At 41.1% G+C, this 13,521-nt stretch overlaps 1 protein-coding gene and 1 pseudogene across 2 annotated transcripts in view; both read left to right on the top strand.

Moving 5' to 3' along the window:
• Nucleotides 1–13,521, top strand: part of DIP2B (disco interacting protein 2 homolog B) — a 232,750-nt gene that overhangs the window by 18,230 nt on the left and 200,999 nt on the right. The window lies entirely within an intron of this gene.
• Nucleotides 4,729–13,521, top strand: part of LOC132529205 (small ribosomal subunit protein uS5-like) — a 52,228-nt pseudogene continuing 43,435 nt past the window's right edge.

Raw genomic sequence — 13,521 nt, 5'->3', positions numbered from 1 at the left:
CTAGAGGAGGATGGTTTCAGGCTCCTGTGTCACACAGTCAAGGGTCACCATTCACATAGAATACAATGCGAAATACCTTAAGTAGATAAGAACAGGGCAAGAGGGCAAGACAGGACAGGGAGAGTTGTAAGGTGGCTACTGAAATGAGCTGGTGGCCTCTGCAGTGGGATTGGGGAAAAGGGAATGAAAAGAGGTATTTAAGGAGAGAGAATCGATGAGACTCGTGTAGAAGAGGAGAGCGTGTGATGTGTTGGAAGAACCTAAGTTGACGCCTAAGAAACTTAAATTTCTGGCTTAGCATCTTGAAGGAAGGAGGGCACCATTTTCTAGTACAAGGAATAGCAGAAGAACAGTTTGGAGTACGGGAGGAGATAAATTCAGTGTTCCTGAATTGGAGGGGTCTTTGGGCCATGCGGGTGAAGGTGCGTAGCAGGCAGTTGGCTATGTGCGTGTGGAGCTCTTTAGAAAGGCCTGTCCTGATGACACACCTTCAGTTCTCCCGAGTGGCCATCACTGGCAGTGAGGCCCACAAGCATGACTGAGGTGGTCTGAGGGGAGCACAGCGAGTGAGGAGAGGCTAAACAGAGAGCTCTGGAAGTGCTGCCATTTAAGGGGGGAGGCTGAAGGAAAGGAACCTGAGAAACTGTCAGAGGTACGTGTGGCCAAAGAGGGAGGAGAAGAGCAAAGCAGCAGGGAATTTCAAGAAGTGCCTGTCGCTGCAAGAGAGTTTAAGAGTAGACTGGGAAATGCCGTCCAGATTTACCCCGTGGAGGAGGCCACTGCTGGTGACCTTTGCCTGAGCTGTTTCAGTGGTGTTGGGGGTGGGGACTGCAAACCTGTCCGGAGAGGGTGAGGCATCCAAGGCGGGAGAGGAAGTAGAGGCAGGCTGCCCGCGCTGCTCTTGGGAGCCTGGCTCTGTGAAGTGGAGGAGAGAACAGTAGCTAGGATGCTTATACATTCACCTCCTCTTTCTCTCCCACTGGAAAGTAAGTTGCACGAGGGCAGGAACTTCATTTTATTTACTGCTATATCTCCAGGGTAGAAGAGAGCTCCTGCTACCTAGTAGGTGCTCAATAAATATTTGGTGGCTGAATTAATGAGTTATGTTAAGATGGGAGAGACTTGAGCATGTTCATTTATAGGGTGGAAGGGTAAGAGGTCTTGGAGAGGAAGGTTTGAAGGTCTAGAGGAGAAAGGATGTGATGGAACATGGTCTCCATGAGTCAGGAAAGTTTGAGATTCCAAGCCCCTCTGGAGTGACTATCCAGGATACCAGGAGTGGCTCCTTTTCTGCTGAAACTGAAGGAAAGGAGGAACGGATGGGAGCAGAGGTAGATGTTTACAGGTGGTGGAGGAGGAAGTTGAGGGAGTTCTCTCCTGATGGTCTTATGAGTATTCTCTGAGTTAAAAATAAATTAAGAATGAGTATCATGTGTGTATCCTTGGAAAACATTTTGTGAAGACATACAAAAAGCCACCCCTATTTAAGCAGCTATGCTTATGGGGAGAGTCACAGACAGGTAATTGTAGGCACACACAAGATTGTGGTCGGTGATATAAAGGGTAGATGAGGTAAGGATGCACCCAGGGGATGAGTAAGTAGGTGAGACAAGAGGTCTCAAGTTTCAGACGGGAATGCAGGGAGTGGCTGGGAGCTGGGAGGAGGGATCCACACACACTGTGCACGCCATTTCACCCTGCCCCAGGAACCTTCTGTCAGCAGGAGACTGTCCTTGGATCATGGGGAAGTGGGAGGAGAGGCAGTGCATGGAGCTCGGTCTTTCCTCTTTGAGATAAAATGAACTGAAACCTGAGGCTTGAGGGAAGTAGAGTCACTCATTGTTAGTAACTCTTCTGGTTCTAACCAGGCTGGTTTTCCAGTGATTTATTTCTGATTCATTTGATAGGAAACTGCTTTCCCAACTTTTGTCAAACCTGTTATCTGAAATGATTTGTCTGTTCAGAAGCACAGGTAGTAGTGAGAAAGGATATGAGAGTGTCGCAGTGAGTCATGAAGAACAAGACATGACCATATTTATTTACTACATCAGACTTTAGCTAGAATTAATTTAAAGAATATTGAAGTGTCTATTTTATTTTAATTAGCAATTGTTTAGTAATAAAGTTTCACTTGTTCAGAATTCTCTATTTTCAGTCTATTCGAGTTCAAGACTACTTACTTCTCAGAAACTTTCTGAAAGGGAAACTAGAGTAGTAAGGATGGGTCTTTTAGTTTTCTAGACTTTCATTGAAATTAAATAACCCAGTGAAGCAAATTTTGTTTTTTTGTCTTTTGCTATTAACCTTAATGGCCATTATTGCAAATCAGTCTCTGATAGCTAAGCAGCATGAGGCAGGTTAGAGTTGAACTTGAGTCCTGGCTACTTCTGTTCTTGGATTTCTCACATGTTAAAACACGTTCCCTATAAAATGAGCAGAGGATCTTTCAGAAGGGGATCTGATTCTAAGAGTTAAAGGGGTTTTGCTTAGAACAAGTTGCAAATTCTAATCACTTATTTAACTGCCCTATCAGGGAAGGCAGGTTTATGGTGTAAAAAGCACCTGTCAATTTTTGGAGATGGAGAGAAGTACCTTTTTTTCTCTTGACAGGAGGTGAAATCAGAGGTTGACTGAGACATGCTAATTGGAACGTGGTATCATCTCAGTTGGCTCAGTACTTAGAATTCATTTTCTCTAAGCCAGTGGTCCCCAATCTTTCTGGCACCAGGGACTGCTTTCGTGGAAGACAATTTTTCCATAGATGGGGTGGGGGGAGGGTTCAGGTGGAATGGGGGCGATGGGGAGCAGCAGAGGAAGCTTCGCTCGCTTGCCCGCCCCTCACCTCCTGCTTGCGTCCCGGTTCCTGACAGGCCGTGGACCGGAACCAGTCAGCAGTCCCGGGGGTTGGGGACCCTTGCTGCAAGCCATCCCAGTTCTGATGGGGAATGGGGGGAAACCCTATGTGCCTCCACCTCATTCCCCCCAATTCTAAGTTTTTTAGCCATTAGTTGAATAGTTAGAACTCCAGTTAGGCCTTTATTTGGGGGAAGAAGAATGACTTTATCAGCATTTGGGGGAGAACCTAGGGGACAAGAGAGTCTTCAGGTCAATTTGGCATCAACACGCTGAGGACCTTTTTCTCATTTTTACAGAGAACTAAGTTATAGCCAGATCCCTATTTTCCTGGAATTTATGTTGTGTGTGTGTGTGTGTGTGTGTCTAAGAGAACATGTTGAAGACTTTTGAAAGAGACCTGACGTCTGGACCCTCTTTACAGATTGTCATTTTTGTTGCCTTTTACGGGAATCAACTGGGAAAGCATTCTGAGATGAGGCATGTCAGAGGCAGTGAGTGAGGTAACAGGGAAAAGGTCACTGGGTTCTGGTCCCATTTCTGCTATTTCTTTGTGACCTCAGGCAAATCATTTAACCTTTCCTGGCCGCTGGGAGATGAAGTGGCTAGATGAGGGAATCTAGTTCTTTCCAGGTCTTAATTCCTGAGGTGACCTGTGAGTATGGTTTAGGAAAATGTATGAAGAAAAAATCATATATATATATATATATATATATTTTTTTTTTTTCCCTTGGCCGTGACACACCGCACAGCACGTGGGATCTTAGTTGCCCGACCAGGGATTAAACCTGGATCCCCCCTGCAGTGGAAGCAGAGCCCTAACCACTGGACCGCCAGGGAATTCCTGAGGAAATCCTGTTGATATTTTAAATTCATTAAGACAGTTATCATTTAAAGGAAATCCATGTATAATGAGAATCATCAGTTGCCTAATTTATATTCATTCAGTCAAAACTTATATATTGAATTTTCCTAAAGCGAGGTATACATTTAATTATTCAGGATGTGTGCTGTTATTATTTTGGTCTAGTGAGGCTTAGGGGATGGAACTTTCATTCTGACTCTTACAAGTTACAGCTTATCAAATTCCCCTCCTAATGCATCTCCTCTTCCCTTTGTCCCTCTATGCCTCCCCAACCTCAGCATCCTGCGTGTTTATCTTTGGTAATGCCTGTGTTCCCTTACATTTCTTTCCTTTTTTTTTTTAAGATTTATTTATTATTTATTTATTTATTTTTGGCTGGTATTGGTTGTGGCATGAGGGATCTTCGTTGAGGCATGGGGGATCTTTTGTTGCAGCGCGTGGGCTCTTAGTTGTGTTGCATGAGCTTCTCTAGTTGTGGTGTGTGGGTTTTCTATCTCTAGTTGTGGCGCATAGGCTCCAGGGCGCATGGGCTCTGTACTTTGCAGCACGCGGGCTCTCTAGTTGAGGTGCACGAGCTCAGTAGTTGTGGTGCACGGGCTTAGTCGCCCCACAGCATGTGGGATCTTAGTTCCCCGACCAGGGATAGAACCTGGATCGAACCCATGTCCCCTGCATTGTAAGGTGGATTCTTAACCACTGCACCACCAGGGAAGTCCCCCCCTTACATTTCTGTTTATCCTTCCCAGAGGCTGGAAATCATGTCTTATTTGTCTTTACTTTCCTTATTGTAAAACATTGAGGGGAAGAAAGGTAATATGTGAGGAAATAGGTAACAGCAGAGTCAAAGATGGCCCAGATTTTAATTTGGGGTAATGGGAGAATGTTTACGTTATACGTAGAAATACCTGAGGTGCTGGTTTGGGGAGAAGATGATGAATATAATTTTGGACATGATGGAATCTGTGGCACTGGCAGGACATTCAGGTAGACTGTTCAATAGGCAGTTAGAAATGGTGACTTATATCCTGGAGCGGTTGGAGGATTTGAGCATCAACTTCATGAGGTTCATCAGGGTGAGTCAGATCTTTGAAAGGGAAAGTGAAAAATGAAGCTAAGGGGGAATGCCTGTATTTAGGAAGCTAGAGGAGAAAGAAGAGTCATCCAGGCTGCCAGAAGTGATCGCAGAAATAGGAGGTGTACTGGGGTGCGTAGTAAGTGGCTTTTATGGAGGTAAATACTCAACTATGTTAAAGCTACAGAGAGGTTAGGAGAATTAGATGAGGGAATATAGATGATTGGATTAGTCAGTTCCAGTCCTGTGGCTGGACCAGAGGCTACATTAAAAAGTGATGAGGACACAGAAGCAATGAGTCTGTAGGCTCTTAGTTTGAAGTTGGGAAAAATGAATTAAAGAACAAGGGCAGGTTCAAAGGAGTACTTATTTCTCTTACTTTATTTTATTTTTTAATAATAGAGGATACTGAGAAATCTTTATAGGCCTGGGAGGCTAAGAATGGAGGCTAAGAAAAGATTGTGTTGGCTAGGGAGATTTGGACACAGATTAGATCCCTGGAGGGTAGATGAGGGTGAATTTGAGAGCAGGCTGCCGTCAGGTTGGAGAGGAGGGAGGAGCATCTCTCTGAGACAGGAAGAATGGTTTGGTTGAAAAAAATGATTTAGGGAGAGGAAATTGGTGTGGGATTAAAGGGAAAAGAATATTCAGAAAGATGGAAGCATGGGGTTTTGAGAAATGTGAAAAGAATTAGAGCAGCAGCTGCAGGGGAGTTCGGGAGGAATTAATGAAACAATGAAAGCAATGCTGGTGCTCGTAGGCAGACAGAGTGTGGTCAGCATGAATTTGGAGGGGACACAGTTGTGATGCTTGTGTCCAACTGTGAGATCAGGGTGTCATAAAAGTCGTCAGTGTGAATGACGCTGGCTACAAAGACAGTGACAGGACCTGGGGTCTGGGGGGAAGCAAAAGAAACCAGCAGTAAAGATGGAATGTGCTCTGGGGGCTTCGGGACTTCAGTGCCCTAACCTGGGCTTCGTAGTTGAGACCAGCAGCATTCCTGAGTCCCTGTGTGTTTGTTTTTATGAAGCAGGAAAAAAGATGGTCTTATTTAAGGGTTATTGAAGTGGAAGTGAGGTATGAGAATACTTGTAAGAATACTGTGCATTTTTTTCCTATTAAATTAAAAAAAAAATGGCATGGGAACATTGTTGAAAAACTCCATGAAATGGAAAAATAGCCTCCCTCCTCCCCCCGCCCAGCCCCATCCCACTTCCCAAGGTGTAGCCATTTTTTATCAGTTAGTAGTATAACTTTCAATATGTTAAGTCACCTTTAGGAAGCATGTCTTGAATCTCTGCTATGAACAGTTGAGAAGTGTACCCATTTCCAGTACTCTTTCCTTCTGAGTTTTTGCAGTCATATTAGTGTTCTTTTTTAAAAAAAAACCTTTTTTTAAAGTCTTTATTGAATATGTTACAGTATTGCTTCTGTTTTTTGTTTTGTTTTTTTGGCCTCCAGGCATGTGGGATCTTAGCTCCCCAACCAGGGATTGAACCCACATCCCCTGCATTGGAAGGTGAAGTCTCTAACCACTGGACCATTAGGGAAGTCCCTACTGGATCTACTTTTAATTTCGTCTCTGCTTTCTATATTCCTTCTCGGTCTTACTCAACTGCTGTTGTTTCTTGTACTTTAAGTTCTCATTTTTCTTGTATTCTTAAAATTTGGAGTAGTTATTTTTGATATGGGGTGCAAGAGAGTTAAACTTTTAAGTCCTTGCCTTTCAGTAACGTCTTTATCTCTCATTTGATTGTCATTTCTGTGAATGTAACTTGTTTTTATACTCTGGATGCTTTTAGGGTTTGCTTTTCGTCTTTGACGTTCTGACGTTTTCCCTAGGGTGTGTCTAGGTGCCTGTCTTCTCCATCATCCTGTTTGGGGGTTAGAAGACTCTTTGAATTTACTCGTTGTCTTTCTGGAGCTCAGGGAGAATTTTGTTTTATTATTTCTTCCCTTCCATGTGCTATGTTTTTAAATCTGTTTTGTGTTTGCTCTCTTTCCTCTCTCTCTTTTACTTCCGTTTTAACAGCAGGTTTAGTCTTAATTTTTTTTTTTTTTTTTTTTTTTTGCGGTACGTGGGCCTCTCACTGTTGCGGCCTCTCCCGTTGCGGAGCACAGGCTCCGAACGCGCAGGCTCAGCGGCCATGGCTCACGGGCCCAGCCACTCCGCGGCATGTGGGATCTTCCCGGACCGCGGCATGTGGGATCTTCCCGGACCAGGACACGAACCCGTGTCCCCTGCAACGGCAGGCGGACTCTCAACCACTGTGCCACCAGGGAAGCCCTCTTAATTTTTATAGACGTGATATCCTCTGAGCATGCTAATTAGCATTTTTTTTAAAGTTCTCTTTTAATTCCTGAAATAACTAATATTTCCTTTGGGGCATGTTTTTCCAGAGGTCCATCTTGGTCTACTTTTCCTGTTCTGTTGGGTTTCTTCAGATGTCATTCGTGGTTGTTCGCAGTTAATGTGTCACTAGGTTGATTAGGTAGTTGGTGTGGTTTTCTTCTGGAGTTGAATAGGTCTTATTAGCTATTTACATTTTTATTATGGAATATCACATGCAAAAGAGTATATGTTATGTGTGTGCACAGTTTAAGGAAAAACAGCAAATTGTCCATGATCTAGTTTAAGAACTGAAACCTTAAAATACCTCTGAAGGCCTGTTGGGCCTGTCCTGTTACTTTCACCTCACTCTCAAATGTAACCATCATCCTGAATTTTGTTACTCATTCCCTATTTCTGCTTTATAGTTTGTATGTATCCCAAACAAAGTATTATTTAGTTTTGTAAGTTTGTGAACTTTAGGAGTGGAATCGTGCTGTGTGTATTCTTCTGTGACTTGCTTTTTTTTTTTTTTGCTCAGCATTGTTTAGGAGGTTCATTCTTGCTGATGCAGGTTACTGTAGTTCTTTTTTTGTTTTCCTGCTGCTCTGGCATTCCATTGCATGAATTCACCACATTTTATTAGTTCATTCACCAATTGGCAGATATTTCAGTTGTTTCTAGTTTTTTGCTGTTGCAAATGACATTGCTATGAACATTCCTGTGTATGCCTTCTACATTTAAATATATATATATTTTTTATACCTTTAGTCATGGATTTTCAAATGCATATATAAAAGTCTAGAATTAAACAGAACAAAATCTCTGGATAGGAAATTGTGAATGATTAAAAATGCTTTTATGAACTTTGTATTTTCCATAGTTCCTTACATGCCCTTAATTTTATGGTCTGGAATTTTAAAAAATCAACTGAACATACTCGCTATTTTTCTTTGGAAAACACAGAAAAGGATAAGAGTTGATAAGAGAAATTTGCATCAATAAATGTGGAAAAATTCAGTGCAACTTTCATAATGTTAACTGTGTTTTTTTGCATGCTTGAAGATTTTGTAGCGTCATTAACAATGCCATCTATATCAAGTTAGTCTATTTGTAAGTACTTCCAAGCTTGAATTATAGTGTTTATGTCAAGTTTGTAACTTTTTAAACTTCTTTTCTGTTACTTTCCTTTTCATCTACCATCAGTCACTCACATTTCCTTTGTCAGCATCATGCAGGATAAAGGAGACTTATCAAAAACATTTGCTATCTGAGGACAAAGAATATTTTTGAAAGCGTTCAAAAAATTTAAGAGATTTATTATAGGTTAATTAAGCTTTTGAATTGTGAAGATTTTGGTTTTTGTTTTAGTGGTAAGGTTTCTCAGAATGAAGCATGCCAGACTTTTGATAATGATTTTTGATACTCTAAATAACACAGACTCACTTTGGCTAACAATTTTTCTAGATTGCCTCACTGACTCAGAGCACCAGGTGACTGAGCAAATAGATCATTCAAAACAACTGATCAGGACTGCCCTAGTGGTACAGTGGTTAAGAATCTGCCTGCCAATGCAGGGGACACGGGTTCGACCCCTGGTCTGGGAAGATCCCACATGCTGTGGAGCAGCTAAGCCCGTGCGCCACAACTACTGAAGCCCTTGCGCCTAGAGCCCGTGCTCAGCAACAAGAGAAGCCACCACAGTGAGAAGCCCGGGCACCGCAACGAAGAGTAACCTCCGCTCACTGTAACAAGAGAAAGCCCATGCACAGCAATGGAGACCCAACGCAGCCAAAAATAAATTAAAAAATAATAATAACAAATAAAAATTTAAAAACCAACTGATCACAGAGCTTGGGAAATTTGTGTTCAATTTTTATTGATTGGCAATAGAACTGATAAATTTGGCCTCAGACATAAGGAAAAATCCATTTTATATACCAGTAAACTTGGTGGAACAGTTTTGTTTGACCTTCATTTAAAGATGTACCCCCTCTGATAAACATCACCCACAGGCCTCTGGATTCTTACTCTAAGACAAGTGTCATTCTTTGAGTGCTTCCTGAAGTACAAAACATGGTAGTACTTCCATTTAAACATATTATGGGAGTTGCTTGAAAATTTCTGATGATCACACCGTGGTATTAAATTTGGGTAATGGAACTTGCTTGATGTAAGCAGTTTTTTTTTTTTTTTTTAATTGTTTTTTTTTGAGGTATGCGGGCCTCTCACTGTTGTGGCCTCTCCCATTGCGGAGCACAGGCTCTGGACGCACAGGCTCAGCGGCCGTGGCTCACGGGCCCAGCCGCTCCGCGGCATGTGGGATCTTCCCGGACCGGGGCACGAACCCCTGTCCCCTGCATCGGCAGGTGGACTCCCAACCACTGCGCCACCAGGGAAGCCCATCCTCAGTTGGTTTATGAAAGAACCTAAACCTCAAGTTTTGGAGGAATCCCAGAGGTCCTCCTCACTCGCACCACCTCTTTGCAGCAACATGTACTGTACAAACTTGAGAAAAATTGGCTGTGATGCCAGTTTTAATTCAGGAAGGTCAAGTTTCAGAGTTGGGTGGAAGAAGAAAGTTGATAATAGTTTAGACTTATGTATGGCTTAGGAGATTAGAAAGTGAAAATTGGGGTTGATGCAACAACCCACTTAATGTCCATATTAACTCCTAAAATGCGAGCACTTTGTTTCTTATATCATCCCTTTTTCATATTTCACCAAACAAAATACTTCATGATCTCTGTGCCCTACCGTGGGAAAGCCTTTTAGAAATTTTATTTTGGTCTTGGATGACTTAAAATATTTGTGAATGTATTGTAGAGAAATGTTAGTTTTTCCCGTACAGAATGTGATGCTCTTATTTATTGATTAGTCCCATCTTAACAATATTTATAGAGTCTGGAGGAAAAGATGGGGAGAAAATGACCCAAATATTGTATTTAATATTTTAGTTATTTTTAAGGTAAGTTAGTAAGGGAAAGGGATCCGTGTGTACTTGGTTTGAATGAGAGTCAAAATCCCTAAAAGTGCTTAGGGTGTTAGTAATAGTTGTAATTCCGGTTTGAAATTTGCATCATTGCAGTATAAAAACTGAACTGATGTACTGACAGTTGGAGGGGAAATTTCTTTTTTTTTTAATCCATGGTCACAGACAACTTCTGTTTGGAGAACAGAGAGAAAGGCAGGCTAAGAGAAATACAAATAGAAAATGTTTAATCCTGTGTTGTGGCTTACTGTAGCATTTCTTATCCACTTAAATTTTGGACTAGACTTCTACTAGAATTCTGTGAACTTGAGTGGTATGTGTGATTGCCAGCTGTGTGACCTTTTGAAGTTTGGAACTTTCTGGAATCTTAATTCCTTGTACTCTCCAACCTGTAGTGTGGGAAGGTAACACACATACACACACACACACACACACACACACACACAATTAGGGCAGGCTAGAGAATCTCATAAATAAAATAGTAAAAGGCTACAGTTGTCTTGGAATTCATAAACACGTTTAAAAGTTCATTTTTTTATCTTCGTAGATGTGTATTTCAGTAAGTTTTTCCTCTCTTCATTTCCCTTCATAAAAGGAAAAGATTTTTTTATTCCTGAGTTATCACTCTCCTAAAATATACTGTTTTGCTCAGATCTGTGCTATGTATAGAGTGTTATATTCCTGCCCACGTCTGATGTGGAAGGAGAGACACAGAGAGGAGAGTGGTGACTGACTCAGAGAGATGTAAATGATCTTATTATACTTGAGCTGCAACCACACCTAGAAACCTTGACAATAACAGGGTCTGTGTTTGATATTCCTTACTTGTTAAATCCTGTCTGGATTTTATTATGTCACATGTGTGTTGTTCATCAGCAAAGTCGAACGGGTGCTAGAACAATTGCAAAGCTTTTATCAGACTCATGATTACACTGTTTCTCACTTTGGCCATACAAAGAAAATGAAACACATAACCAAAACAAATTTCTAGTTGTTTCTGGTATTGTTGGTCTGGTTCAGTGGTTTCAGTGCTACAGATCCTATACCAAGATAGATTTTCATGGGTAAATTCATTAAGGTTAAGATAGTCTCAATGTCTGTGGCAAGCTGTTAATGTTTTTAAAATAACTTTTCCCTCATTATAAAAATAACACTTTTTAAAAAAAATTTATTTATTTATTTTTGGCTGCATGGGGTCTTCGCTGCCGCGTGCAGGCTTTCTCTAGTTGCGGCAAGTGGGGGCTACTCTTCCTTGCAGTGCGCGGGCTTGTCATTGCAGTGGCTTCTCTTGTTGCGGAGCACCGGCTCTAGTAGTGCGGGCTTAAGTAGTTGTGGTGTGCGGGCTCAGTAGTTGTGGCTCACGGGCTCTAGAGCACAGGCCCAGTAGTTGTGCACAGGCTTAGTTGTTCCAAGGCACGTGGGACCTTCCCGGACCAGGGCTTGAACCTGTGTCCCCTGCAGTGGCAGGCAGATTCTTAACCACTGAACCACCTGGGAAGTCCCACACATGCTTAATTTAAAAAAAAAAAAAAAGGAAACTAAAGAAGAAAATGACTATTTCCTTAAACCTAACGCCCAAATATAAACACTAATACTATTAAGTAAATCTCCTCTAGTCACTTTTCTATTTACATATCTTTAAAAAAAAATCGAGGTACTACAGTAAATTCAGTTTAGTTAACTTAAAAAACCCTATTTTGAACAGTTCCTATTTCATCATTCTTTAAAAACATGACTAAGTAATATTCCATGGGTTTGGATATACCATAATATTTGGATATTCACCTACTGTTGAAATTATAGGTAGCTTTCAGTTTTTCTCCAGTAAACTGCTTTTAAAGTAAACTTTCAGGGAATTTCCTGGCGGTCCAGTGGTTAGGACTCAGCGCCTTCACTGCCAAGGGCTGCGTTCAATCCCTGGTCAGGGAACTAAGATCCTGCAAGCCTTGCGGTGTGGTCAAAAAAATATATATATATAAAGTAAACTTTTAAATTGAAGTATAACTTATACAAAAAAAGAGTCCAAATGATAAACGTATAGCTTAGAGAATTTGTAGTGAATTTTTATAACATGAACACACCCATGAAACCCCCCAGATCAAGAAAGAGTAAGTTAATAGCCAGCATCCAGAAGTTGTGCCCCTTCCCGGTTATTACCTCCCCAAAGTTAACCACTACTCTGGCTCCTTTCCTCATTGATTGGTTTTGCCTGATATGAATTTTACATAAATGGAGTCATATGTATGTTCTCCTTAGTTCCTGGCTTCTGTTACTCAACATTGTATCTGTGAGTTTCATCATGTTGTTACTTACAGCAGTAGCTAATTCTTTTTATTCTATACAGTATTTAATTGCATGACTCTACTACAATTTATTGTTCATTCTACTGTTTGTGGACATATGGTTTATTTCCAGTTTTGGCTCTTATGAATGTTATTCTATATGTCTTTTGGTGCTGTACCTTGGATATATACCTGGTAGTGGAAATGTGTGGTCATATGTTCAGTTTTCATAGATATTATCAAACGGTTTCCCAAAGTGATTATACCAAATTCCCATCAACAATGTATGAGAGTTCCGTTTGGTCCTGTACTTACCAGCACTTGGTATTGTTAGTTTTCTTACTTTTAACCATTCTAGTAGATACATAGTAGTAGTATTTCCTATTGGTTTTGATAGTGAGCACCTTTTCATATATTTATCAGCCTTTTGGGTATGCCCTTCTGTGAAGTACTTGTTCAAATGTTTTGGCAATTTTTAAATTGTGTTTGTCTCTTTATTGATTTATAGGCATTCTTTATGTATGCTGGGGATGAGTTCATTGGTTGTATACACTGCAAATATCTTCTCTCTGTGGCTTGACGTTTTACTCTCTTAACGGTCTCTCTTGATTACACAGTAAACTTTAAAAAGTTGACAGTGTTAATTTGGTAAAAATGTAGACACATCGTGCCTTGCCAGAGGTTACTTACTTGGAGGACAGTGCATAAGGGGATAATAAAATCAGAAGTTCTGTTATAGTTAGCTTTGTCCAGCATAATGGCCATGGTTTGCCTCCCCAGCAGTGCCAGCTCTCTTACAAATAAATGTGGGCCCTTCGTTGCAGGGGGAACCAGCTGAGCACGTGGATGGATCGGTGAAATTTCTCTCTAACCCTGGGAGACTACTAAAAGCTCAATCCCTTTTAATATTGGCTTAGTAGAACCATGTTTTTATACTAAGTATTGTACATACAAGTTAATGCTTAAATTGCACGCAGTGGCATAGGATCTTGATATGTTTTAATCTATCCATTTAAAAAGTAGGGATTATATAAAAGAGTAAAAGTTGACTTTATTTTTCTCCAGACGTAGAAGAAAATAAGAGCTGCAAATCAAAAGTTAAAAATATAGGTACTGAGGGCAAAAAGA

Source organism: Lagenorhynchus albirostris, chromosome 11 (genome assembly GCF_949774975.1).
Source record: "Lagenorhynchus albirostris chromosome 11, mLagAlb1.1, whole genome shotgun sequence".
Taxonomy (NCBI): Eukaryota; Metazoa; Chordata; class Mammalia; order Artiodactyla; family Delphinidae; genus Lagenorhynchus; species Lagenorhynchus albirostris.
The sequence above is the reverse complement of the archived record's forward strand: the minus strand, read 5'-3'. Positions and strand labels throughout refer to the sequence as shown.